At 40.9% G+C, this 27730-nt stretch overlaps 1 long non-coding RNA gene and 2 pseudogenes across 1 annotated transcript; 1 reads left to right on the top strand and 2 right to left on the bottom strand.

Annotated features, from left to right (window-relative positions):
* Positions 1-6525: 6525 nt before the first annotated feature.
* LOC121772254 lies at positions 6526-12876 on the top strand (annotated as a pseudogene).
* Positions 12877-13532: 656 nt separating this feature from the next.
* Positions 13533-14199, bottom strand: LOC121772253 (annotated as a pseudogene).
* A 3678-nt stretch (positions 14200-17877) lies between these two features.
* Positions 17878-25558, bottom strand: LOC121772255. Its single transcript, XR_006044304.1, has 4 exons — positions 25426-25558; positions 25297-25356; positions 23943-24002; positions 17878-17935 (listed from the first exon to the last, which is right to left on the bottom strand). It is a non-coding gene; the product is annotated as an uncharacterized LOC121772255 (long non-coding RNA).
* Positions 25559-27730: the final 2172 nt, after the last annotated feature.

Here is a 27730-nt window from a genome sequence, read left to right as displayed (position 1 = left end):
TTATAGCTCACATATAGAAAGACTTCACAGTTGGTTTAGAAATTGAGCGTTTCTATCATACTTGCGTCATTCAAATTGATCAAGCTTTTGCAATCAAGTTTTACATGTGAGCATACTGAATCCTTTTTCTAACTCTCCCAAGAAGTAATCAAGTCTTCTATTTATCCAATTTCATGCATATTTCCTATTTTATTACTATCTTGAATTTGTTATTTTTTGAAAAAAAAATTTAGCATGTATGATTCTACTGTAACTAACCCGTCCCCCCTCCCCACTGCATATGAACTCGTCCTCGAGGGGCTGGATGCAGTGGAAAGAAGGGTTAGGCACAGTCAACGGCATAACAACAATCAAGGGAAACTTCTCACACTTAGACCGGACACTGGACTAAGTGTGAGATAGTGCCAGCAATCAAAACATGCTAATAACCACATAGAAATAAAACAGATATAGGCAAAACAGAAAACAACTTCCATAAACTTCTCACACTTAGTCCAGCCACAGGACTAAGTGTGAGATTGGAGTACACAATTTACACAAAGAAACAAGGTTAAGGGTGATAGTACTGCCTTCTAGATAACTGAATCAGGGGAATGTTGCGCTCCTTCCTTATTGCCTCCATTACACAGGCCTTCCTTATTGCCTCTACGGCTTCGTGCTTATCGGAGCTCCTCATCCTTGGTATTTTTATTTTTTTTCTCCTTCGGGGAGGGGAAGCAAAAGACCTACTGGCAGCTTTAGTAAGCCCCATACCTTAATTGGTATGGTGGCCCATATTAGGGGGAGGAAAGATACTTTCTTCCCCCTTCCTCTTGCGCCCTTTCTCTGCTCTCACCTGGTTGATCTCCACAATCTTGCTTGCTTCAATGACTGCTCCGGTCTCTTGATTTTCGCCTCATCCACTTGCTGTCTTGAACCCTCAGCTTCAAGAAGCAGCTGGTTCATTGTCTGGTGGCGCGTTCTTCTCGGAATGGAGTCTTCTTTCTGTGGTCGATGAAAGGTTAAATTCTGCCTCCTTTCGTCGTAAAGGGAGATCACTGAGACGAGGCAGCCCCTCTGTTGGTGGTGGCGGAACTGGGTCCTTAGACCGAGAAATCATTGGGCGAGCCTTTAGGGCAGTGTGAATCTCCACGGGAAAACTTCTGAGTACGGAGTCCACACCCCTTATGTCAGCCGGGTCCACATATTGGAGTGGGCCGATGAATCTAGGAGGCGATAATGGGGTTCTGGTGGTTGGTGGACTCGGTGGTGAAAAGGATCTCTGATTATTACTGTCGAGACCGGCTCCTGAAGAAAACGAGGAAGTATTGGAGGTCTCGAGTTGATTGCCCTGCATTTCTTTCCGAATGAAGATAGCACAAAGGTTCTGAAGATATTTGATGGAAAGTGAGATCCGGAAAACCCTCTTTTATACTCAAATTCCGACTGTTGAGATCTCCGCTTATTGATATCTCTGTGACCTTTCGTGTACCGGCGCGCCTTTTTAGAATGCCAGATGGCAAAGCTTCCCCGATATGTTTCCTTCCTCTCTCCAGAACGTCCTTTCATTTCAACAGTCGGCGCCGCCTGACACCTCTCTACTTACTGCACATGTCTCGTCATCACATGCTCTTATCAACTCAATCACTGTTCCACTAATTAAATTCAAATTGCACTGATCACGTGAATCATTAAATCTCGATGACAGCTCACATTATTCCACTTGATCAGTTCCTTTCCTCCACTTCCGACTTTTGATTAACGAAAATAAAACTAAACACACTTAAAAAAACTATTTACAAGGATTTGACCGGGTTTCCTTGGAATGTTACTTGATCAGATTTAGAGATTTAGAAATGATTGCTTGATCAAGCAGACCATCCATGAATACCCGATCACTCCTTATACTTGTTTACTGGTACAAGCTAGGCATTGGTAGTGAAATGTCGTCCACTACAAACGCCTTCCTTTCGTTCCTTCCGGGTAGCTCGCTTTGCTCCAAACCGTTGGTCCTTCCTGCGAACGTTGCCCTTTTAGGTTTACGTTGCTATCAGTTTCTCTGTTTACCTTGATCAATCCTCCTTTCCTGATGGATCTTTATGTTTTCACATTTTTTTCTGTCAACTGCTTCCCATTCAAACTCCTGTAGAAGGAGTAACCATCTGATCAAATGCGGGTTTGATCCCTTCTTCGACGATAGGTATTTGATGGCCGCCTAGTTTGTATACACCGTCACCTTGGAACCGAGTAGGTGCTGCCTGAGCGCCACAAATGCAAAGATTATCGATAACATTTCTTTTTCTGTTACATCATAGTTCCTTTGCGCCTGACCCAATGCTTTTGATGCGTAGAGGAAAACATAACTTTTCCCTTGGATTTTCCGACTTAGTGTTGCTCCCACAGCACAGTTACTAGTCTCACACATCACCTCAAGGGAGTGATTCCAGTCAGGACCACGAATTATAGAATAACTCATCAATTGTTTCTTCAGGAATGGGAACGTGGCTTTGCAGTCATCAGAAAGTTTAAACTCCATGTCGTCCTGGGGAAGCTTTGTCAGGATCTGCGCTCCCCCGGTGAAATCCTTGATACGTCCTCCACGGCCCTTAGCGTGCCTTAACAAGATTATGATCTTCCCCTGGTTAATAAGGTACGGAAATTTTGCCACATGTGTGTGTCTTGCCATGACTGTCCCATGTTCCGGCCAGTTTGAATTTTGCTTCTTGGGCATCAGCTGGGGTTGATGTTGGAAGAGTAATTATTCCTTTCTCTGCAATCGTGGTTTGACTGTCTTGTGATATGTCTGACTGGGCAGGTCCTTGAATGCCATCGGTGATGCTGGTACGGAAAATAGTTGTCTTGTAAACGAGGGATCCTTCTTCAGCATTTCTTTTAATGGAGCGCCTTGGTCAGGTGGTTTCTCGACCCTTTTTGGCTGAGTAATCTCTCTTGCCTCAGCTGGTTGTGACGGCTGGCAAAACTCCATAATTGCCCTTCCACTGGCTTGGTCATCCATTGCTTCAGCCATTGTCGTATCATACCATTCTGCTACCTCTCTCTTCAGCTGTTCGCCTTCAGCGGAACCAGACGGTGGCTCTTTGATGGATTCCCTTTTTGGATACTCCTTTTTTCGAGGGTTGATAGCATTTACTGTTTGTATGCTCTCTCTGTCCTGTGGCTCTCTTGCAGCTTCATTAATGCCGACTGTAAGTCGCTCTCCTTTAAACTCCAGATTAATTGTCCCATGGCGGACGTCAATGACTGTGTTAGCGGTGGATAGGAAAGGTCTCCCCAAAAGGATTCCTATAAACTCCTCCGCTCCTGGTTCCGTCATTTTTATAACAAAGAAGTCAGCGGGATACATGAATCTGTTCACCTTGACGATTTCATCTTCCAGAACTCCCTTGGGGTAGATGCAGGACCCTTCTGCTAGCTGTATTTCCATATTGGTTGGACGAGCTTAGCGTTCTCCAGCTTCCTGTATATAGAATACGGCATAATATTGATGGACGCCCCTAGGTCGCACATTGCGTGCTTCATTTGAACGTTTCTGATAGAAATTGGGAGCGTAAATACTCCTGGGTCAGTTCTCTTTGAGGGAAGATCATCAGGTTAGATCTTACCGGTTACTTCCTCTGCTTCGACCCTCCTTCTCTTTTCAGCACCATGTTCACATATGTTAGACTCTTCTTTCGTTGTGACTTGATCATGGGCGCTGGATTCAAGGTTTTTACTAAGACTTGCCCTGGATGCTGGAAAACTTGCAGTTGAGCTCTGATAAACTCCTTTTGATTTCAGAGAGACTGTGTTAACATTCTCACGCCCTGCTGGAGGTTGCACTGTAGCCGGAATCTTTCCATCATTACCTCTCAGCTCGCCCAGTGACATGGCGACCTGAGATAACTGCTTTGTAAGCATTTCTAATGCGGCTCTCTGTTCCTTCTGGGCTTCCTGTATTTCCCGCACAGCATCATGAGGCTGATGTGGAACCATCATATCCCCTGGAACTTCATTTTGCTGCCTGTTATTTCTCTGATTAAATCGGCCTCCTCCATGGCCTTGCTGGTAGAAACCGGAAGATCCATATTGCTCTGGTTGGTTCTGGGACAGATGGTTTTGTTGATTTCATTGGTAGTACTGTAGGTTCCCTTGGGATTGCTGGGTTCCTCTGTGGTACTGTGGGACATAACTCACCATTTGATTACTTGGTTGCCTACCCTGGTTGCCATACTGAGGAGCTTGGTGTTGGTACCCCCATTCTCCTTCCTGTTGTCGGCTTGACCAGTTAGGTTGTCCTCCACTTGACCAGTTCCCTTGAGGTCCACTTGACCATCCTGCCTGACCTCCCTGCATTCTATTTCCTCCTGTGTTTGGTCTATCCAAGATTCGGGCTGGCCAGTTGGACTGCCCGTCGAAGGGTTGTACTTGTTGAGGTGCGGTTAGTTGTGGCTGGCTTTGATTCTAATCAGTCCATCTGAAATTGGGGTGGTCTCTCCACGGAGCATCTCTCTGCTTCCCCTGGATCCAGTTGTCATTTGTGTTCCAGTGGCCTACTGCGTTCACTTGCTCTACCTCAGGGGGAAATTCACAATAATAGTAATGATGTTCTTCTGGAGGTGGCGGCTGCGGTACGTACTGTGTCTCCTTTGGTGCAGGTGGTGGCGGTGGTCTCGTTTTTTCTACTGCTTCCAGCAGTTTCTTCTCCATCTGCTCGAATCGAGCCTGCAGCTTTTCATCGTTGCGCGCCTCTGCTGCGTGCACTACTCCTCTCATGTACTGCCCTCGAGAGGTTTCATACGACCACTTAGCCTCAATCAGTCTCTCCAAAATATTCTTAGCTTGGCTAAAAAGGGTTTTTGAGAAATCCCCTTGTGCTGCGAGGTTGAGGTCGTTTTTGCTATCCACCGTGAGTCCGCTCATAGAAAATCGAGTAGATTTCCTTCTCTACCAATTTATGGTTAGGGCATGCTTGAAGCAGCCCTTGGAACCTATCCCAGTACTGGACGAGGGGCTCGTCGTATTCCTGTCTGGCTTCTGTAATTTCCCTTTTTAGGGCACTTGTTTTTTATGTTGGAAAGAAACGATCGAGGAATATCATGTGAAACTCAGCCCACGTTTTGATGGATCCTTCCGGCAGCCTTGACAGCCAGACACCCGCGTCCCCCTTCAAGACAAAAGGAATAGCTTTGAGTCTGTAATCTTCGGATGTGGACCCAGCTGGCACGGGCTGAATATCACAGTACCGGCAGAATTCATCCAGAAAAGCATACAGACATTCCTTCGAAAGGCCATAGAAGTGGGGCAAGACGGCCAGTACTCCTGATTTGATGGTAATGGTCCGCATCCCAGGAGTAGCGGTGATGGCATGCGTGGGCTCTCTCTCATCATGAGCATGTAGAGAACCGATCCCCGAGTCGTCGATGACAACGACCATCTCTGCTTCCGTTCGTTCTAGTGGTGGTGGTTGTGTTTTCTGCTCGGTGGCTGCTGCTGCTTCTAATGCGGCTCTGCCACGAGTGATGACAACGTCGGCTTCCTGGACTCTCCACTGAGTGTTAGTTCTTCTGTATATCAAGGGATAATTCCAATAATCGCCTTGGTGGTACCTTCTAGAATGTCGACGCTTTTTGGTAACAAATTCGTGACTCAACTTCGTCCTTGCGTCTCATATTCCAGCACGTGTCCCCTTCTAGAACGTCGTCCTTGATAACAGAATGGTGCGCTGTATCCAGCTCATTTCCTCACGTGCTCTTCTTCCAGAAGCCCGTGGTCCCCTCCTAACTGCTTGATCGCTCCCCTTGATCAACTCTACCGATTCTGAGCCTTTTATCGCCTTTGTACTTGCTTGATCAGGTCAGCCTTGAAGCCTTGGTCAAGTGGTAATTCTGCACATTTAACACTTATTTTGCGCGATAAACCGATCAAGTAGCATGTATTTCACCCATAAACCGATGCATGAAATAGGCCCTATCAGGAGGGTAATATCCGGCGATTCTACGGCGACGGTGGTGGGGTTGGCCGACCCCACCTGGATCCGCCGCTGATGTGGAGGAAACTCTCTCTTTTACTTTGCTAATTTTTAATTTTTAAGTATTTATTAACAATATATTTTATTTTTAATGAGACGCATAAATTACAATGTTAAAATATGCAAAATAATTAGTTTCCAAAGGCAAATCAAACGTGGCAGTTCAATAATACAATGTTAAACTATGAACATATGTTACTCCCTCCGTCTGTATTGTGTATCTCAATTTTTTATTTTAGTCTATATTAATTACTATATCATTTTATTTATATCATTTTTAATAATAGACTCTATACATTACTAGCTAATAATAAAATATACATATAGAATTCACGTTCTACTACTTCAATTTTATCTTCGATTAATTATATTTCTTAAAACTAATGCTTAAAAAAACTATAGAAGGGCTTTAAGTGGGCTCAATTGTTAATGGCTTGAAAATAAGGTGAGACGAAAGCCCACTTGACAAATGATAACGATACAAGGAACGTGCGAGAATAATCCAGAATCTCGAAGATTAATCAGATAAATTCGAGGAATTTACTAGAAACAGCCAGAATGATCAAATCAAATCAAATCTTGGTGCCAGCTGAAAGATGTCGCTGATTCCAAGCTTCTTTGGCAACCGCCGGAGAAACGTATTCGACCCATTCTCCTTGGATATATGGGACCCTTTCGAGGGCTTTCCTCTCTCCAACCACCTCGTTGGCCAACGACCGGATCGACTGGAATGAGACGCCGGAGGCCCATCTCTTAAAGGTCGATGTCCGCGGGTTGAAGAAGGAAGAAGTCAAGGTTGAAGTTGAAGATGGTAGCATTCTGCAGATCAACGGAGAGAGGAGCAAGGAGCACGAGGAGAAGAATGATACGTGGCACCGTGTTGAGAGAAGGTTTAGGCAGCCCGAGAATGCCAAGCTGGAGCAGGTGAAGGCGGCGATGGAGGATGGGGTGCTCACTGTTACAGTGCCTAAGGAGGAGGTGAAGAAGCCTCAAGTGAAGGGCTTTGTTGGATAAAATTGGGAAAATTCCCGAGCCGTTTACAGGCAGTACTCTAACTATTACAACCGAAGAGCAATACAGATACAAGTGAAACGGAAATTACAACAAAAATAGAAAATTACAGTACTAATGATAAGTCGAGTCGAGGAAAGCCCTCTTTCCGCAAGACAATTTACGCCCCGGCTAGTGCTCACGGATTGGCGTAGTGTCCCCAAAGATAAAACGACTTCGTCCAAGTGAGTAGAAGCACCTCAAACTCACTAGGCACCGGCGAACTTTCGGAGTTTCGAGAATTGAGGAGACTATGCTCCTAAATGGCTAAATGAGAGAACTAGTTTAGAGAATTGTGATCTTGATCTTGTTATGATCTCTCCTTCAACCCCCACACATATATATAGGCTTAGGAAAGATAAGTGGTGATCATTTTTGATTTTACTACTTAAGAGATAGTTATCAAATTGATAACTAAGTTGGTTATCAAATTGACAACTAAGTACTTAAGAAGCTTCTAACTTAATCAACTTGATAACTAAGTAGTTATCAAATTGATAATTCCAACAATCCCCCATATTGGTTAGAGCTTCACAAGCTCAAACCAACATCTTAGTCACACCTCTATCGGAGGAATGAATATGAATGTATGCAGACGCTAGCCTCAATTCTCAAGAAATAATATTGCATTTGAAATGGTAGCTTGGGGCTTTGAACCTTCCATAGTCAATACGATCGGGCATACTGGCGGCCTAGTGGACGTGATGCCTTGAACCATTCCTCCTTGGTGTATACCGAGACAATAGTATTGACACAATATTGTTTACAAACTCGTCAGTTCTCACGTTTGTGTCCTTTTCTGGCCATGGAACACCACTTTGGATTCATAAGTGATTTTACACATTTTGAAGCGGCCCTCACTTCTCACTTACATAGGTGATTCTTTCTCGAGTATCCTGCTATACTCTACCTCCTAGAGGTTTCCAATAATCATTAAAAGTCAAAGACTTAACCTCTTACCACGTGCAGGTTACAACACTCAATGCTTTCTAAGGAATGGGCGAAGACTAAGTTCTTCTGAGTGTTACGACTAGATTCGTATAGCTTCGTTTTCCCATTGAACCAAGCCCATGGGATCTCCAATCGTATGGTTGGGTTACCACTATAATCATCTTTTAGATGTGGTTTTCAACCCCATTCCTTCTAGCAGCTTAAGCATTTGATCACGACATAACCCTTTGGTTAATGGATCCGCTAAGTTATCTTTTGACTTTACATAATCAACTGAGATAACACCACTCGTGATCAATTGCCTCACGGTATTGTGCCTTCGACGTATATGTCGAGACTTTCCGTTATACAAACTATTATGTGCTCTCCCTATAGCCGCTTGGCTATCACAGTGTATCACTACTGTGGGCACTGGCTTCTTCCAACATGGGATGCCTTCTAGGACGTTTCTAAGCCACTCGGCTTCTTCCCCTGCTTTATCTAGAGCGATAAATTCAGATTACATGGTGGATCGAGCTATACAGGTTTGTTTCGTTGACTTCCACGAAACAGCTCCACCCCCCACAGTGAACACATACCCACTTGTCGAAAATGAGTCTTTTGAATCAGAAATCCAATTTGCATCACAGTACCCTTCAAGTACTTGGGGATATCTGGTGTAACGCAGCCCAAAGTTGAGAGTATACTTCAAGTATCTCAAAACTCTACGAAGAGCTTTCCAATGTTCGTTACTTGGATTGCTCGTAAATCGGCTCAACTTGTTCACTGGACATGCAAGATCAGGACGGGTGCAGTTTGTGATAAACATCAAACTCCCTATGATCCTTGCATATTCTTCTTGAGCAATAGGCTCACCCGTGTGCACGCTCAAATGCACATTTGGGTCCAATGGAGTCTTAGCTGGCTCACAATCAAATGAGCGGAACTTCTTGAGCACTTTCTCAGCGTAGTGAGATTGTGTCAAAGTAATTGCCTCGTGATCTCTTACAATCTTGATTCCAAGAATCACATCAGCTAGACCCATATCTTTCATGTCGAAATTTCTTTTCAACATATTTTTCGTCTCGTTGATAATGCGATTATTACTGCCCATAATCAACGTATCGTCTACATAAAGACACACAATAATAAACCCATTATCTGTGTTTTTAATATAAACACACTTATCACACTCGTTGATAGTAAATCCATTTGACAACATCACTTTGTCAAACTTCAAGTGCCATTGCAATGGCGCTTGCTTTAATCCATATAGAGACCTCACTAGTTTGCATACCTTCCTTTCTTGGCCAGGTACAACAAACCCTTCAGGTTGCTCCATATATATCTCTTCTTCCAATTCACCGTTCAGAAATGCAGTTTTCACATCCATTTGATGAATCTCAAGATTGTGCAATGAAGCAATCGCAAGAAGCATCCGAATAGAAGTGATTCTCGTAACCGGTGAATAGGTATCAAAGAAGTCATATCCTTCTTTCTGCTTAAAGCCTTTCACGACTAAACGAGCTTTGTACTTATCAATAGTACCATCAGCTTTATATTTCCTTCTCAGGATCCACTTGCACCCTAAAGGCTTACAACCTTCTGTCAAGTCCACTAACACCCATGTGTTATTTCTCATAATTGATTCAATTTCACTATTGATCGCTTCTAGCCAGAATGGTGCATCTGGGCCAGACAGAGCTTCTGCTAGTGACTTTGGCTCATCGTCCAACATAAAAGTAATAAAGTCGGGGCCAAAGGTCTTTGCAACTCTAGCTCTTTTGCTACGTCTTGGTTCTTCATTCTCAGTACTTGGATTCGTCCTTTCCAGAGAATGAGAACTAGTAGCTTCTTCCACCATTCTTTCACTAGAACGGTCCTCTTGCTTCTTACAAGGATAAACATTCTCAAAGAATATAGCATTCCTTGATTCCATGGTCGTTCCTTCAGCTATGTCAGGCACAGCCGACTTATGGACCAAGAAACGATAGGCGTAGCTATTGAGTGCGTAACCAATAAAGATACAATCGACAGTTTTGGGGCCAATTGCAACTTGTTTTGGAAGAGGCACTCAACCTTCGCTAAACATCCCCAGACTTTGAGGTATGAATACGATGGTTTCTTTCCTTTCCACAACTCGTAAGGAGTCACATATCTACCTTTAAGTGGAATTTTATTCAAGATATAATTTGCTGTTAACACAGCATCCCCCCACATGTTCTGGGGTAACCCTGAATTAATCAAGAGAGCATTCATCATCTCTTTCAATGTTCGATTTTTGCGTTCAGCAACGCCATTCGACTGGGGAGAATAAGGAGCCGTAGTTTGGTGAATTATACCACTCGCATGACATAATTCTGCAAACGGGGCTACATATTCACCACCTCTATCACTTCGAACACACTTAATTTGACAACTAAGTTGATTTTCGGCTTCATTTTTTAAGTCTTTAAATGCTTCAATTGCCTTATCTTTACCTCTTAACAGATAAAGGTAACAATACCTTGTGCAATCATCAATAAATGTGATAAAATATTTTTTACCACCTCTAGTTTGCACAACTTTCAAATCGCATACATCAGTATGGATCAACTCTAGAGGTTTCGTGCTCCGCTCTACCGAGTGAAACGGCAGCTTAGTCATTTTAGCTTCAACACACACCTCACATCTTTCAAGTGAGTTGAATTTGTTGACTTTTAGTAAATCGAGATTCACTAATCTTTTTATAGCATTTAAATTTACATGTCCCAATCTACAATGCCATAAATCAGAGCACTCAAGCAAGTAAGAAGAAGATGCATCATTTTCATTACTTGATAATTTCGGAGTGCGGCGCACAACCGTTACATTTAGTTTGAACAGGCCATTGGAAAGATAACCTTTTCCAAGGAAAGTACCAAACTTAGTCAGTACAAACTTGTCAGACATAAAAACTAACTTGAAACCATGACTAACAAGTAGGCTACCCGAAACCAGGTTCTTCCGGATGTCTGGGACATGCAGCACATCCTTCAGTTTCAGCTCATGACCTGACGTCATCTTGAGCTTCACTTCTCCCAAGCCGATAGCTTCAGATGAGTTTTGGTTGCCCATGTGAAGCTTTTTCCCTTCGACTTGTTTGTATGTTGAAAACTGATTTCGATCTGAGCAGACATGTACAGTCGCTCCAGTGTCGATAAACCAAGACTTTGGGTTATCTACATGGTTCACTTCAGAGACCACGGCCGCCAAGTCATCCTCATCGAAGTTCTTCTCGACCAGGTTCAAGTCTTTCTTGGCTTTCTTTTTCTTGGGTTTTCGGCAGTCCTTCACCATATGACCCGGTTTGTCACAGTTATAGCAGTTGCCTTCAAACTTTCGGGCAACTGCCTTCCCTTTCCCTTTATCTTTCTCATTTGGGCGGGGACGTTTTGAGGATCTTCCTCGCTCTATCAGATTTGCCTTTGAGTCTTCCGAGCTTCCCGGCTTCTGATGATAGCGCCTGTTGTCCTCTTCGACACGAAGACGAACAATCAGGTCTTCAGGCTTCATCTCCTTTCGTTTGTGCTTCAGATAATTTTTAAAATCTGTCCAGCACGGAGGAAGTTTCTCAATCATTGCCGCAACAATGAACTGATCTGGTAAGACCATTCCTTCAGCGTGGACATCATGGATTATGATTTGCAGCTCTTCGGCTTGCGCCACCACTGAACGAGAGTCCACCATCTTGTAGTCCAAAAATTTTGCAACTACATACTTTTTTGTACCGGCGTCCTCGACGCGGTACTTCTTGTCAAGAGCCTCCCACAATTCTTTTGAGGTCTTAGTCCCTGCGAAGATAGAATAAAGACTATCCTCTAAGCAGTTCAGGACGTAATTCTTGCACAAGAAATCGCCTTGATGCCAAACATCATAGGCGTTCCGGACATGGAAGTCCGTCTCTTCCTCAGATACGACTGGCGCATCTTCCGTGAGGAAGTTGGCAACACCTAACGTAGTTAGGTAGAACAACATCTTTTGTTGCCAACGTTTAAATTCAGAGCCCTTAAATTTCTCTGGCTTATCGGCCTGAGGCATCACCCTCGAGGTCGAAACAGGTGTCAACACCGATGTTTTGGCAGCAGCAAAAGTAGATCCATTTTGTTGGTGTTCGTTTCCTCCAGCTCCATGGTTTCCGTCCATCGTAACTTCGGTTGACATCACTTAGAGTACGACTAAATTGTCTTGCGACTGTTGGATAAAATTGGGAAAATTCCCGAGCCGTTTACAGGCAGTACTCTAACTATTACAACCGAAGAGCAATACAGATACAAGTGAAACGGAAATTACAACAAAAATAGAAAATTACAGTACTAATGATAAGTCGAGTCGAGGAAAGCCCTCTTTCCGCAAGACAATTTACGCCCCGGCTAGTGCTCACGGATTGGCGTAGTGTCCCCAAAGATAAAACGACTTCGTCCAAGTGAGTAGAAGCACCTCAAACTCACTAGGCACCGGCGAACTTTCGGAGTTTCGAGAATTGAGGAGACTATGCTCCTAAATGGCTAAATGAGAGAACTAGTTTAGAGAATTGTGATCTTGATCTTGTTATGATCTCTCCTTCAACCCCCACACATATATATAGGCTTAGGAAAGATAAGTGGTGATCATTTTTGATTTTACTACTTAAGAGATAGTTATCAAATTGATAACTAAGTTGGTTATCAAATTGACAACTAAGTACTTAAGAAGCTTCTAACTTAATCAACTTGATAACTAAGTAGTTATCAAATTGATAATTCCAACAGGCTTTTGATATCTCTGGTTAAGAGAATCATCTCAAGAATTTCGATTTATTTGACTGTAATGAACGATGATGCGATAAGTATAGTGTGTTTTGCTTAAGAATTAATGTTTGGTCTTCTGATTACTTTATATAATGATTAATTAAAATTATACTTTTGACGGTTTTCTAAATGTCCGATGAATTTGAATTGAGCATGGAAGCCAATAATGTGATTAATGAGATGAGTTGAATGTGATTTTTTCAATCTTGTTAAATTATTACTTTAACAATCGCGAAGAGAAGAAAAATGGAAGTAACACGATTTCAACCCTTCAAAAAGAGACATAAATTTGGAGTGGTATGACGTCATTTAATCCATGTCATACATTCGCGGCGCGACATCTATTTTCATGCTTAAATTTCCCAAATTCAAATTTTTAAGACAGTTCAAAAACTCATTGAAGTTATTATAAATTAATCGGTCATTTTTAAAACCTATTGAATGGACAAAGTTCTGTGAGTTTATTGGCTAAAAGAATAATAAGGCACAGAGGAAGCATGAACTCAAAACTTTGGTCTATCTTCATCAATGGTCACTGAACAATAGAATTTCTTGTTCCACGCAAAACAATTAGCAATATTTATTGTTTTACCTAAGTTGTTCCTTTAATACTTGTTAGCTTGTATAATTATACGAAACTTTAAGCTATGTATCTACACACACAACACTCCGAGTCTCCGACCATACAGAGTATAATTAATTAATTTGCTTTTGTTTTTCTAATAAAAACTTCAACATACACAATGATACTGTATTATATTCAGACTCAAATCAGATTTATACATCAAAAGATAAACTAGCAACTCACTTCATTCATACATAGCTTATTCAAATTCCAAGCACAGTTTCAAGATAATATTCTCAGCCAGAGATATCAATAGCTTTGACCTGAGGCTTCTTGGGCACGGTCACGGTCAGCACCCCATTCTCCATACTCGCCTTAACCTGATCAGCCTTAGCGTTCTCCGGGAGGCGGAAGCGCCGGAGGAACTTGCCAGAGCTCCGCTCGACGCGGTGCCAGGTGTCATTCTTCTCCTCCTTCTCACGGCTGCGCTCGCCGCTGATCTGGAGGATATTCCCTTCCTCCACCTCTACCTTGATCTCCTCCTTCCTGAGGCCGGGCACGTCGGCCTTGAACACGTGGGCCTCCGGTGTCTCCTTCCAGTCCACGCGAGTCGCAGCGAACTGCGACGTCTCGTTGCCAAGTCGCGGAAAGGGTCCCACAGATCAAGGGAGAAAGGATCGGAGCTGCAGCGGCCGAAGAAGCTGGGAATGAGCGACATTGCGATTGGGGATTGATGAGAGCGAGTTGATTACTGCGAAATGGCGTTCGAAGTGTTTGTTTCTGTGGCGGATTGGGATAGGATGAGCTATGTATTTATACACCAGAAAATGGTGCTTTTCTTTTGGTAGAATATTATGGAGCATTCCAGAGTCTGAAGGGTGGTTCCACAGAGCTACTATGTCACCATTCTGATGGCCAATCAAATCTTAACATGTGTATTCTATAGCCATTTTCATTTCTTTATTATTCGTATAATACTTCTGTACATGTAATTCACGCTACTCATTCGTGTTTATGTATGGAAATTTTTGAAATGACATAAGTTTTAATGTAAAAATTAAAAAAAAAATATATAAAGAAAATGTATTAGTAAAATGGATTTAAAAATTTTCATAAAATGAAAATTTCTATATTTAAGGATTGACTAAAAAGAAAAGAGTTTTTCAAGAGACAAAAAGGATAATTTGAGCACGAAGATTAAAAATTATGTTGAAAAATAAGAGAGAGAAATGAAATAAGGACGATAGAAAAAAGTAAAATAGATGATACAATAAAACAAGAGTAATTTGATATTTTGTATTTTGTAAAAAAATGAAATGACTCAACTTAGTTAGAACATAAAAGAGAATTCAACTCAAATTAATTCTTTAATTCGGGAAGTATTTTATTTTTCAGTAATAGCAATTCTTTAATTCGGGAAGTATTTTATTTTTCAGTTATAGCATTATATTGGATCCATAGTATTTATTATAAATACAAGGGATCAAAGCTTATGAAAGCAATAAAAATAATTCATTTTTAGTTACATACGCAACATGAATAAAGCTACACATTCATGCACACATGTCTCAATACTTGTATATTAGTAGTGCTTAACTATCGGTAATCATGCAATACGGTAAAAATAACTTTCTATCGTCGCATGTGAGAGAGTAATAGTGGTTTAGCTTAGAGGAAAGAGAATAGTGGTATTTGATCCTAGAGCTCATTGTTTATATACAAAGAATGATATACGATCTTCTATTCCTCTATACTCCCCCCATCCCACAATAATTGTCACTCTTTTCTATTTCGGTCCGTCCTATAATAATTGTCACATTTCATTTTTACCATAAATGATAAATATGTCTCACATTCTACTAACTCACTTCACTCACATTTTATTATAAAATTAATATAAAAAAGTGGGTCACACATTCCACTAATTTTCCAACCAACTTTTTTTTACATTTCTTAAAACTCGTACTCACAATAAGAGTGACAATTATTATGGAACGGATGGTGTATTATTAAAATACATAGTTTATAGTTATCTTTTGAGTAGCATTCATAACTTGATTTACTTTTAAAGACTAATTTTGTATCCGCACGTATATATTTATAAGGAATCTTACATATTAACTAATCAAGAAATACAATTACTTCTGTGTCCCAAAGAAGACGTATTCCTTGGGCAGACATTAGATTTTATGCAGTTTTATTTTGTCTTGGGTGGAGAGAATAAAGTAAGAGAGAGTGAATAAAATAGAGATAAAGATGTTTCTATTTTTAATGATGAGTCGTCTTAGATAGAACAAACTAAAAAGGAAAGTGGATCATCTTCGGGTGGGACGAGGGAGTATATTTTACTACATTTTCCTTGTTCACGTTTGGGAGAAAACCCTAGCAAAAAAATCTCATTCTCCTCGACGGACTCAGCGTCTGCGACGGAAAACCTATCTTCGATCGCCGATCTTCGGACGCCGATTACTCGATATGGGAAATACCCGTTTCATCAAGGGCTCTCATCATGGTCTCATCCTTCGTATTACCATTATCATGTCATACAACTATGCCGACTATCACCATCTCCAATTCGACCACCCTCATACACAACCGCTGCCTGAGTCAGAGTCCCTCTACTGGACAGCGCCGCCACACAACTTTCATACCGGGTATTCCGCTAGACAGTCCGAGTATCATCAGCCAACGCCTACCGCAATCAACCACTATCAATACCTGTGGCTTATCAGTCACACCAAGATATGCCATACGATCAACCGTAGTGGCAGTCTCAGCCAATGCCCACTGCGCCCCCGCTAACAACACCGGAGTTGAGCGCTGTGTACATCTCTAGGATTGACATGCTGAAGGAGGAGAGCCTCGGATTCTGATAGCGCACCACTTGGTATACTCCAACCACCGCTTCGCCCTATACCGGCTCCACCGTACGGTCAGCCCTTAAGCGGGACGATGGAGACCGTTCCAACGATTTGGAATCAGCATGCAAATTAAACCTGGAACCCCTTATCAGTAAACCCTAATTCTCATTGGAACCCGCAACTGCTAAACCAGCCACCGCAGTCGGTCCAACCACAACGTGCAATGCAGGGACTCTCCTGGCAACCGCAATCCTCCAAGGTATACCACAAATTACCTTATACTTATACCATAATTTTAGCTATATATCGAATTTCAGATCCCTTAATTTCAGTTGTTGAGTTGTTGATAAAATAAGAGAGAAAATAATATTTGATTATAGAGCAGAAAAAATGCATAAAATAAGGATAAATAAGTTCTTTCAATATTTAAAAGCTGCTAGCGTAAAAAATGCATAATAAGGATTAGTAAATTCTTTCAATATTTAATCAATGATTGAAATTGAACACCAGTTCCTTAGCAAGACACGTAAGAGAAAATAAAATTCAAATATGTAAGCATTAGAGCATCCATAACCGTGCTCTTGCCAGCGGCACGGTTGTGGGCCCGACCCCATTTTTTCTACCTGCTCTCTGGCAAGAGCACAACACCCACAGCTGTGCTCTTCTGCAAGGACGCAAGGAAATGATTGGGCTTAAGTGGATTTGAGAAAAAAAGAATAACAAGGAACTACCCTTTTGGGTCAACAACATCGTGATACTATGTCACGTTAATGAATTCACAAAGTTTATAACCAAATCACGAAAATTAACTAGTAGGGAAGACAACCAGAGCGAACAAGTTTGGGAAGAGAGCAAATTACTTTAGACTTGGAGTTGCTAAAGAGCTCAAAGCATGATGGAATAATTATAGTGTGATTAAGAAGAGGTGACTATTCTTTATAAATTAAAGAGAGTCAACAAGCACATTTGAAAACACTAAAGATCTACTAATGATCTTTGAAGAATATATTATCATTGAAGAGACAATAGTTTAGGGAAACATGTTCATTCTGAAGGCTATAAATAAAGAACCTCCGAGTATAGGAGTTTAGTGGCAAGAATTCAGACAGTCAAAGTATTACTTTTATACAGAATGAGTAAAGAAGGACCGTAGTCACTGGAGGTTATCAGAAAACATGAGGGAGCAAGCTCAAAACTGAAAGGGATGCACAACCTTGACATAGTAGAGGGAAGATAATGTCACGACCGCCCATACCGGGGGTATCACAAACGCGGCGATCGTGACCGACATGCATGGACAACAGTTTAAAAGAACAACTTAAGACTTAAAGAAGAAAAACAACTTAGTTTAAAGAAGTTTAAGGTCATTTTTTTAAAAAAGACGTAAAGAAACATACTTTTATAAAGGGCACCGGAAAAATTTGACTTAAGAAATACAACTATATATATAAAAAAACTAAGGTAAAATGAACATTTAACTTAAATCTCGGAAAACACCATTTTCAGAAAGACAACGTAACCACTCGTTTAAACCTAACACCGCCATACATGTTCAAACACAACACGAAAAGATTAAGGTCTTAAGACATAATTTAAAACATAGCAGCGGATAAATAAGGTTCAGGGAGAGTCAAGGATCACGCCTATGTATGACGACACAACGTATCCTAGGGTCTTTAGCCAGCTCAACATCCACCGCAACATCCCGCTCAACCTGCACATAAGAAAAAGAATATGCAGGGCTGAGTACTTGTTGTACTCAATGGGCTCATGCCGAAAACATTTTAATAAGTTATGTCATCCATACCAGTGATCTCGAGTTTTATATAGTAAGAAATATCACGAGAACACAAAAATCCAAGTCTGGCCAGACAATTTATCTCCTCATTTTCCACATCAATCAATCAATCACATCCTCTTACCATAGTGCGACGAAAGTGTGGCCACACTATTCGCCCACGAGACCGGCCGACTAGCAAGGACGGCTCACGATCCCCTCTGTGTACACAGCCTGATATTGCGGCCCTACTCAGACCCGAATTCGTTTATCATAGCCCTATAGCCTAATGGAGCGTACTCACAAACTAGGCATCAAGCACAATCTCAACATAGCCCTATAGCCTAACGGAGCAAGCTCAAACGAACTAGGCATCAGGTAAAAATCTCAACATCAAAACAATCACGGCATGACATAACACTTTAAACCACCCTTATAACACCACATCATATTTTCGGAAAAATAAAGAGGTTTGAAAAGAAAGCCCACCTCGATCGCTTAGCAAAATCACAACCCAACTTATAGCAACTCACGATCCTCGAGTTCACGAGTACACAACACCCTTGTCAATGACAACACAAGTCAGCCTTCCACAACAACATTTTACTATGCATGTCCTATCGTTTTCTCTCTCATCGTTTTTCTCACATTCCCCAACCCAACATACGTCACAAAGGTGTAAAGACACACGTAACACATTCCAACTTATCACAAGTGATTTCAACATTTAAACACGTTCCTTGGACATACATGCATCATATAATACTTTTAAACTTGAAACTAGGTGTCATTTTAACAAGGCAGAAAACTGGCAGAACTGCGCACCGTTTTGTAAAAATCACTATAAATTCAACCGACCTCATATGAAGCTAAATTTTGGTCACAATACAGAGGGCACATTCAAGTTCATCCATGAAAATTTTCACACCGAAATCACGTCATTTAGTCAGTCATATCACATATTAAACTCTCTGGTCGGAACATACAATTTCTGATAGCACTGCGCAGTTCATTTGAAAAATTTACCATAAATTCATCCAATGCCCAAAAAGGATGAAAGTTTAACACGACTCAGAAGACACTTCAAATTTTCATATAGTTCAAGAATCACATCAATCGGAGGTCATTTGGTCAGTCAAACAGAAAACGAAACATTCTTGGCGAGAACACTAGTTTCTGGCAGATTTGCGCAGTCAACTTCAAAAATTTATTAAAAATTCATTTTTCGATAAAAAGGGCTGAAATTCACACGAGACACAGGTAACACCTTGAAGTTTACTCAGTAAAATTTTTATATCAAAATTTTGATAGGTCAATTACTCATCAGAAGCTACTGGTCGAACATCACAGATAACATATACACAATTTCTAAATTAGGGTTTCCTTCTCAATCATCCAAACACCAATTCTCATTCTTATAACACACAATCATGCTTGATAAGACTCTCTTAATCATGTTTGCACATAAACTTACATCATTCACCAAAGATTCCAATCAAACTTCACACAATTCAATTGAAACGCATATTTATCAAGGTTTTCAAGCAAACTCACCTTCCCTCCCCGATTAAACTTGCGATCTACGATTCCTACACCCACTACATGCATGTAGGATTCAAGAACATGGTTCAAATGAAAAGAATGAGGAAAAGTGAAGCCAATATACCTTCTTTGACAAAACGAATCGGTAGAACCAAGAAACGAGGTGATTCGTCGGAGATTCTTGAAAATAAACTTCAATGGATGCAAGAAACAATGGTGGAAGAAGTTTTTTTGGAGAGAATGTGGAGAGGGAGGAGGGAGGCACGAAAATTGAGGGAGAATGGGGGCTAGGGTTTAGTTTAGGTGTTTTTATAGGATTAGGGTTAGGTTTAAAATCAATTAATTAATTAATTGTGGGGAAAAATACAATTAAATAAATCCCACAATTAAAAGAATAAAATAAGCATGTGGGAAGGGGAGGAAATTTTCAAAAATTCCATGTAGGAATAGCAAGGAATTTATTTGGTATTTACTTGGAGAGAATATATTCACAACTTAGGAAATAAAAGTGAATATTTCATAAACAAGGGAACAAAATAAATTAAATCTCCAAGTATGAAAATAATGGTGGGGGCCGAAAATTTCCATAAGGAATTTGCACAAGGAAATTATTTAAATCCCCAATTAAAAGAATAGGATTTAAATTAGGCAATTTATTTATAGGAAAAAGGCTCCCATAAAATAGGCAACAATTAATTAAATTCCCACAAGGAAAATATTGCATAGGGGGCGTGTGATATGGGAGAAAAGTAGGAGAAAAATATTTACATCCCCAATTAATTAGACCTAGGAATTTATTTGAATAAAAAGAGATTCCACAAATTAGGAAACAAATAAAATATCCTCCAAAATTTAGTGGAGGGGCCGAAAATTGCTAACCAAGGAATGTCCCAACTCTCTATTTATTTTAGATGAAGAAATAAATTATAACATGATTTAATTGGATTAAATTCAAAGGAAGAGAGTCAATAAAGCACCAATTAAATCAAATGAAAATAATTCTTTCTCCTATAGGAGATTTTCGAAAACTCTCAAGGAAAATAAAAATGGAGTTCGAATTCCATATAGTACCATTTAGGGGTCATTTGGTTTGGATTTAATTTGGATAAGTATCCCAAGACAATTAATTAAATCCAAGAAATGAAATACTATTTCAATAATTAGGAAGGGCCGAAAATTCCAATGAATTGGCTCGAAAAATATAAATGCATGATCCTATTAATTATTTCCCCACATTGGAAAATATAAAACATCAAGCTCATCATTCCACATTAACCACGAAAATTTATTTCACGCAAAACACTTAATCACATAGAAACGAAAGTTTCATAATTCCAAGAATCCAAAATTCGAATAACATATAAGAAGAGTCACACAAAAAAAATTTGGGATGTTACATCCTTCCCCTCTAAACAGAAATTTCGTCCCGAAATTTAATCGTCTCACACAAACAATTCGGGAAACTTTTCTTTCATCTTATCTTCTAACTCTCACGTAGCTTCCTCGGGACCATGGTGCTTCCACAACACCTTCACGGACGCTATCGTCTTGTTTCGTAGCTCTTGTACCTTCCGATCTAGGATTGCCTCGGGCCTTTCCTCGTAGCTCATGTCGGGGTTAAGACCACTTCCTCTTGATGAATTACATGTTTGGGGTCGAACACGTATTTGCGCAACTGCGACACATGGAACACGTTGTGCACGTTCCCAAAGCTGGGAGGTAACGCCAAATGATACGCTACAGGGCCTACTTCATCGATAATCTCGTACGGTCCTACGAAACGCGATTTCAGCTTGCCTTTCACTCCAAACCTCACAACTCCTCTCGTCGGGGACGCTTTCAAGAACACTTTGTCACCGACGTTGAATTTGATTTCCGTTGGACGCACGTCGGCATACGACTTCTGCCTATCTTGAGCTTCCTTGATCCTTGCGCGGATTTGATGCACAATTTCGGTCATCTCCTTTATCGCATCGGGGCCTAACATCTTCCTCTCGCCAACTTCATCCCAAAAAGTGGGGATTGACACTTCCTTCCATACAAGGCTTCATACGGAGCCATATCGATCGTCGTTTGGTAGCTATTGTTGTAGGCGAATTCAACCAATGGTAGAACAGTTTCCCAACCTTCCCCTCGATCTAGAACAACGGCTCGCAGCATATCCTCAAGCGTTTGAATCGTCCTCTCTGACTGCCCGTCCGATTGCGGGTGATAAGCAGTGCTGAAGTTTAGTTGTGTGCCCAATTCTCGTTGCAAACTCATCCAAAACTTCGATGTGAACTTCGTATCGCGGTCGGACACGATGGTCTTTGGCACTCCATGCAATCGCACAATCTCATTCACGTAGAGTTTAGCTAACTTGTCCGCGCCATAAGTAATTTTCATCGGTAAGAAGTGCGCGCTTTTAGTAAGTCGATCAATGATCACCCAAATCGCGGTGTTGCCCTTCTGTGACCTTAGCAAACCCATCACGAAACTTTGGTTAACTAGAATGGTGATACTCCCTTGTTTAATTCCTTATAGAGAATGATAACTGAGTTATGAGAAACTTTGGTCACAAGCTACTTGCACCTTACGATCACATCAGATGATCATATGTGGGGATTATGACTCTTTGGTACTCCCGGTTCGTCATAACGCTCATCCTCGTAACACGCCGTTTCTGTTTACTTATTATTGTAAAGCTAGATTCTTTGTTTACATTGCAATCATATTTTCTTGCTATGTATGTGTACATCGCTTAGTTGGATCAAGGGTATGATCCTTTGCAGTGATTGGATTGTCAAGAAAGACAATGGCTAACCCAGATTATTCATGTCATTGGGACGTAGAGAATGGCATATAACCCCTACCATCTTTCTAGAAACATCGTTTTGTTCTATGTTGGATTACTTTTCTCGTAACGAAGTTTCTTTCTTATCGCGTCCTTTTCTTTTCGTCGCTCAGGAAAGCGAGAAATGTTCATACTGTACTTCTAAGTTCGAGTTCATATTGTGTTCTAGAAGGAACGCATAACTAAGTATTCTAAGTTCTTTGAAATTTTCGATTTCCCCATACTAGCAACATGATTCAATGACTAACTCAAAAAGAGATATCATTTAACCAACTCAAAAAAGAGACATCATTTCAACAATTGGTATCAGACTCATATACTTTATACTTTCATATTCCATTACCTTTTTTTTTATTTAGGAAAGTTGCTCCTTTTATTCATACATTCACAGTCTTTAGCCAAAAAAAGACATATTAACTCTTTCTTTAAGCACGTTACCCAATCAAGAAACATCAACTCTTTCTTTGAACTTAACATTTTCATCTGTTCACTCAAATTAAATGTATGAGTTATTTCTCCATTTCAAACTTTCAAACACCTTGACTTTCTTCTGAAAAAGAACAAGTTACCTTTTCCTCATTGAGCGCGATTGGTGGGAGTGCTAAGAGCATTTTCATCGATTAGACAGTCTAGTGGAACAAGGCTAGACCAAAGATTTTCCAAGAAAACTCTCGGGTTCAGAGCGAGAAAGAATGCTCTGATACCACTCTGTCACGACCGCATTTTCTAAGGATAGAAAACACGGTTGATCGCGACCTAGGGGAGGACTAAAGAAGCGGGGAAGAAAGGGGAAAAACAACACAACTCGACCATAGCTCCAAACAAATGGGAAAAACTCGAAATAAAATCAGAGTTTTGAACAAAATAGACTTGAATCTTTTAAGATGCACAACGGAAGCAAATGAACGCGGTTCCATGTATGAAGACATGAACCTCCGAGAGTCACTGACTGAATTAAATGTCTTGTCTCAATAGCACTTCCTCCACCACTTCGCTGCTCAACCTGCACATTTAGAAATATATGCAGGGCTGAATACAAAAGTACTCAGTGAACACATTGCCGAAAAAATACAAATATACATTTGAAAATATTGTCAAGCCATCATCACAGTAACACTCAGGTGTTTATTGAAAAGGCCCCAGCTTACTAAAATATTCACATTGGACTGCAGTCCCTTTTTCCTGTACTTAGCCATATCTGATCACATTGTGCCGTCGAGATGGTGTTCTCGCACGGTCACCTTCTCTGCCCATCATGTCAGAGGTATTCTTGTGCCGGGAAGGTGGCCACCTTCCTCGGTCACCTGCTCTGCCCAACATGTCAGAGGTGGCTTGTGTACACTAGTCCGAGCGGGGACACCACCCTCACTAGGACCCGAATTCGACTTATATCATCATTCATAATTCCTTTGGCCTTAGCCAAACAGATAGGCATCATACACAAAACATTTATGGCAAGGACAACATCACTTGAAACAACAACGAACATAGGTTCAAGTTTTCATAAAATATCACCTCAAAATAATTTGCATTTTTATCCACATTAGTATGTAGGATAAGAAAGTTTACCTTGATCGTTTAGTCCCCTTAACTTGAATCTTTCGTTCCGACTTTACTTGCGAACGTACTCTTTTGAAAATATCACAATATATACTAATTAGACTTCAAGAAATTCTTAAACTTTAATATGAATGCATGCCTCCTAATTAATGTCTTTTATTTTTCACTTATCCTTAAGAAAATTTCTAAAAAACATATATTATCATTTAGTACTCCTTCTTTCGCTATTCCAAGCTCCGGCTAAAGTGATATTCCATACACTACTACAAATTTTACGCAAAATTATAACATTTCAGATCGCAACTAATTATTTTACCTTTCTTAACCATTTTATTCTTCAGTCCAAAATCCCTTAGAAATTAATTCCATCCGGTCCAATGGCTCTTCTTGCTCAATGATAAATCTTGACCCAATAATTAATTATTCTAGCCTAGCTGTAAAATCCACAGACTAGCCCATACTCTTTGGGCCAAAAAAAATAATAGAAATTTACCCAACTCTAATTAAATTAGTGGCCCAACAAACAAATCCCTTGGCCCAATAAATCTCCCAAGTAAATCACCCCATCGGTCTCTCTCTCCCTCTCTCTAATCTCATTCCTCAATTTCATTCTCCCCCAATCTGAGAACCCCAAACCAAATCCCCAGTGTTCACTGACGGAAATCAGCCTGTTATCTTCTCCATCAAGACCCCCAACTTCTCCCTCTATCACTCCAGAACTGCGCCATCTCATCTCTCTCGATATCTCTGTTCTCCGGCGAATTCACGACCGGAGCATTTCTCTCCACTTCCGTCGAGTTCCCTCCGGTTTTTCAGATATGGAATTCCTTGACTCGTGAAGGAACGACGCTTCCAGCCGCTTCTCTCTCTCTTCTCCGGCGAAACGCTGCCCCCTCGACATCAATCTTGGAGTCCGTCGTCGTCCCGCGCCGTTCACCGTTTCTCCTTCACGAGGCAGCCACAACATGCACCGGAGCTCGCACTCGCTCCCTCCGTCGAACGCCCTCCGGCGAGTGTTTCCCCCTTTCGGCGAAGTCGGCGGTGGAGAGGAGGCGTCGCCTCCCTCTCTCTCTCAGCCGCGGCCCGTAGCTACCCCGCGGAGTTTCCGGGATTCTGCCGTCGCCGGACTGCTCCCCTTCCTAAGCTAAGTCTTCACCTCCTTTTTCCCTTCTCACTCGATTTATGTCGAGTTACGCAATATTTTGGTAATTAAGAACTTTGTCTAGTTGTGATAAGTTAAATCTAGCTCTTTGGTTTTATTGTGAGTTGGGCAGTAGCTATGGTATTGAGATCCTAAGTTCTTGTAATCCTATCATGATGCATCAAGGGTATTGATTGAAACTTGAAATTGGGGGGAGTATACCTTCAACGGATTTTGAGAGAATTATCGATAGCTCCCTCTCTCGAGTTTGGTTCTCGATTTCTGCCGGAAGAAGATCGAATGAGTTGATTTTAAAAAAAAGTATAACATAAAGGAAGTTTGCAAGATTACCTTAAGTAGGAAATTAAAGAATAATTCTTGTTTTGTTGCAGAGACAAGAGAAACGAATGGCAGCAAAAATTATAGAGGAATAATATTTGGTTGAGATGTGGGAGAGATTTAGGGAGCAGGGAGAGAGATTTATGGAAGAGATGGGAGGGACGGTGTAAGCAAGTTGCCTGACATTCCTATCTCTAATTAAATGCAGCATTTAATGCTCTGTCTGAAAAAAAAATCTGTTCTTTTTTTTATTTATTTTTTTATTTTATTTGTTTATTAAATTAATTATTTGAGTATTTGTTCACTTGTTCATTTAATTTGGTGTAGGTATAATCGGTTCAAGTTCGTGGCTGTCCACGTTGTAGTACCTGATTTTCGTAGAACGCATGATGTATAGATTAAATTTTGTTGGACTTTTGTTGGATGTATCGGACATTAAAATTTTGATTATGGGACTTGATTCTTTTATTATACATATATATTTTTTTATATATACTTGGCTGACGTTAGAAACATCAACGACGATCTATCGCAATTCGGATTTAATCGCATAAAGGTCACTTATATAGGTAATCAAGCTAATAATATTGTTTCTAATAATATCGGCTTAGCGGGTCGTTACACCAAGTTAGCTCCGGCGAGTTGGCTAGCCACTTCTTCGGAGCCGGAGTCGGATAGGGATACCGACCTTGACCGTTTGGAGGAGCCGCTCGAGGAGGATGTTACGCCTCCCATATACCTCGGGTGGAACCGCGTTTCCTGCCAAACGTTGAGGTACTTGAACGACTTACCGTTCAAGGATTGGTAGGTGCTCAGCGCGGCAGTGATGATGTCGACCTCGCTCCGGCCGCTCCCGGCATTCCGCGACTCCTGGAGGAAATAGCCATTGAACTTGTCAATTTCTTCGTTGGCTCGGCCGATGCAGTTGCGCACCATACTCTCGTTGCGCTCAATCGTTCCCGACGGTCGGTTTGCATTGTACCGGCGAGAGACGTGCCACCATAAGTGATCGCCGGATTGGTTCGTGCCAACCGCCGCATCTTCGGAGATTTTGAAGTACGCCTTGAACAATTTATCCATCTCCGCCGGAGTGTACGATTTTCGGACACCGCTACGAGTAGGAGCCGACGGAGTTTGGGAAGGGGCGGTCGGCCTAGGCTCCGGTGTCCACCCGTATCGCCCTTCGAGGCACCTTGGTCGTCTATTGGTTATGGCCGGTAGCCACCCGGAACGGCCGAATCTTGGGTGAGAGGAGGGGCCGAATATTCCTTTTCCGGACTAGGAAACGATTGTGCACCAAACCATTCGGGGTTCCAACCGTGAAGGGCGGGTTGTCATCGCCTTGGCCGGACATTGTTAGGGTATGAGAGAGTGAAGATGAAAATGGATATGTGAGAATGAAGATGAGAATGGATATTGGAGAATGAAGATGAGAATTGTGTAGTTTGATGTGAATTTTTGGGTGTGAAAGTGATGGTATTTATAGATGAAAGTGTGTATTTTTGGGGGGAAAAAAATAAAAAGTGTAAAAAACGGTAATAAACGGTTATAATTTTTTTGGGAAGTGAAATTTTTTTATATTTTTTATCGGTTTTTTAATTAAAAACTGATTTTAAATAAAAAAATAAAAATTTAAAGGCAACGGCTATGTCGTTGCCCAATCGCCGCGCGACACGTCAGCTGCTCGCTGGCGCGGCGCGAGCGCAGCGGCGGCGAGACACATCCGTTCCAGCGGCGCGGACGGTGGTGGCGACGGCTGCCACCGTTGCGGATGCTCTTAGTTAGGTTGAAGATATGAGTCCGTCATGAAATATATATACAAATAAAAATGGAAAAACCATATAATGGATGGTTCATAATTAATGGAGAGTTTTGAATATGTCAAACACACATATAGTATATAGTTCTCTCACTTTCCAAAAATCCAAAAAATTCCAAACAATAAAATTATATCAAGCTAATAAGAGCAAAATAGTATCATAACGTGATGACAATTATAAGGAATAAAGAATGCAAATAATATTATAATCTCAAAATAGATGTGACACATTTTATTTTTATAGAAAAATTCTCTATAAAATTAATATATAATTTTTTTTATTTAATATAAAAAAATAAAAATTTCTTGAATCCCGTAATAGTATTATCCAAGTGTCACATCAGTGAAAAAGTAACAAAATTTAGGCATTAAAAATGTCGTAATTAAGATATCATTGTCGTTATGGGGTTATTTTAGTAATATAAATAGCGAACATTTCCTGATCATATACTACCCAGTTATGGGTCCTACCATTATTGAAGGGAAAAAAGAAAATTA

Source organism: Salvia splendens, chromosome 16, assembly GCF_004379255.2.
Source record: "Salvia splendens isolate huo1 chromosome 16, SspV2, whole genome shotgun sequence".
NCBI classification, from domain to species: Eukaryota; Viridiplantae; Streptophyta; class Magnoliopsida; order Lamiales; family Lamiaceae; genus Salvia; species Salvia splendens.
This window is presented reverse-complemented; position numbering and strand designations above follow the sequence as displayed.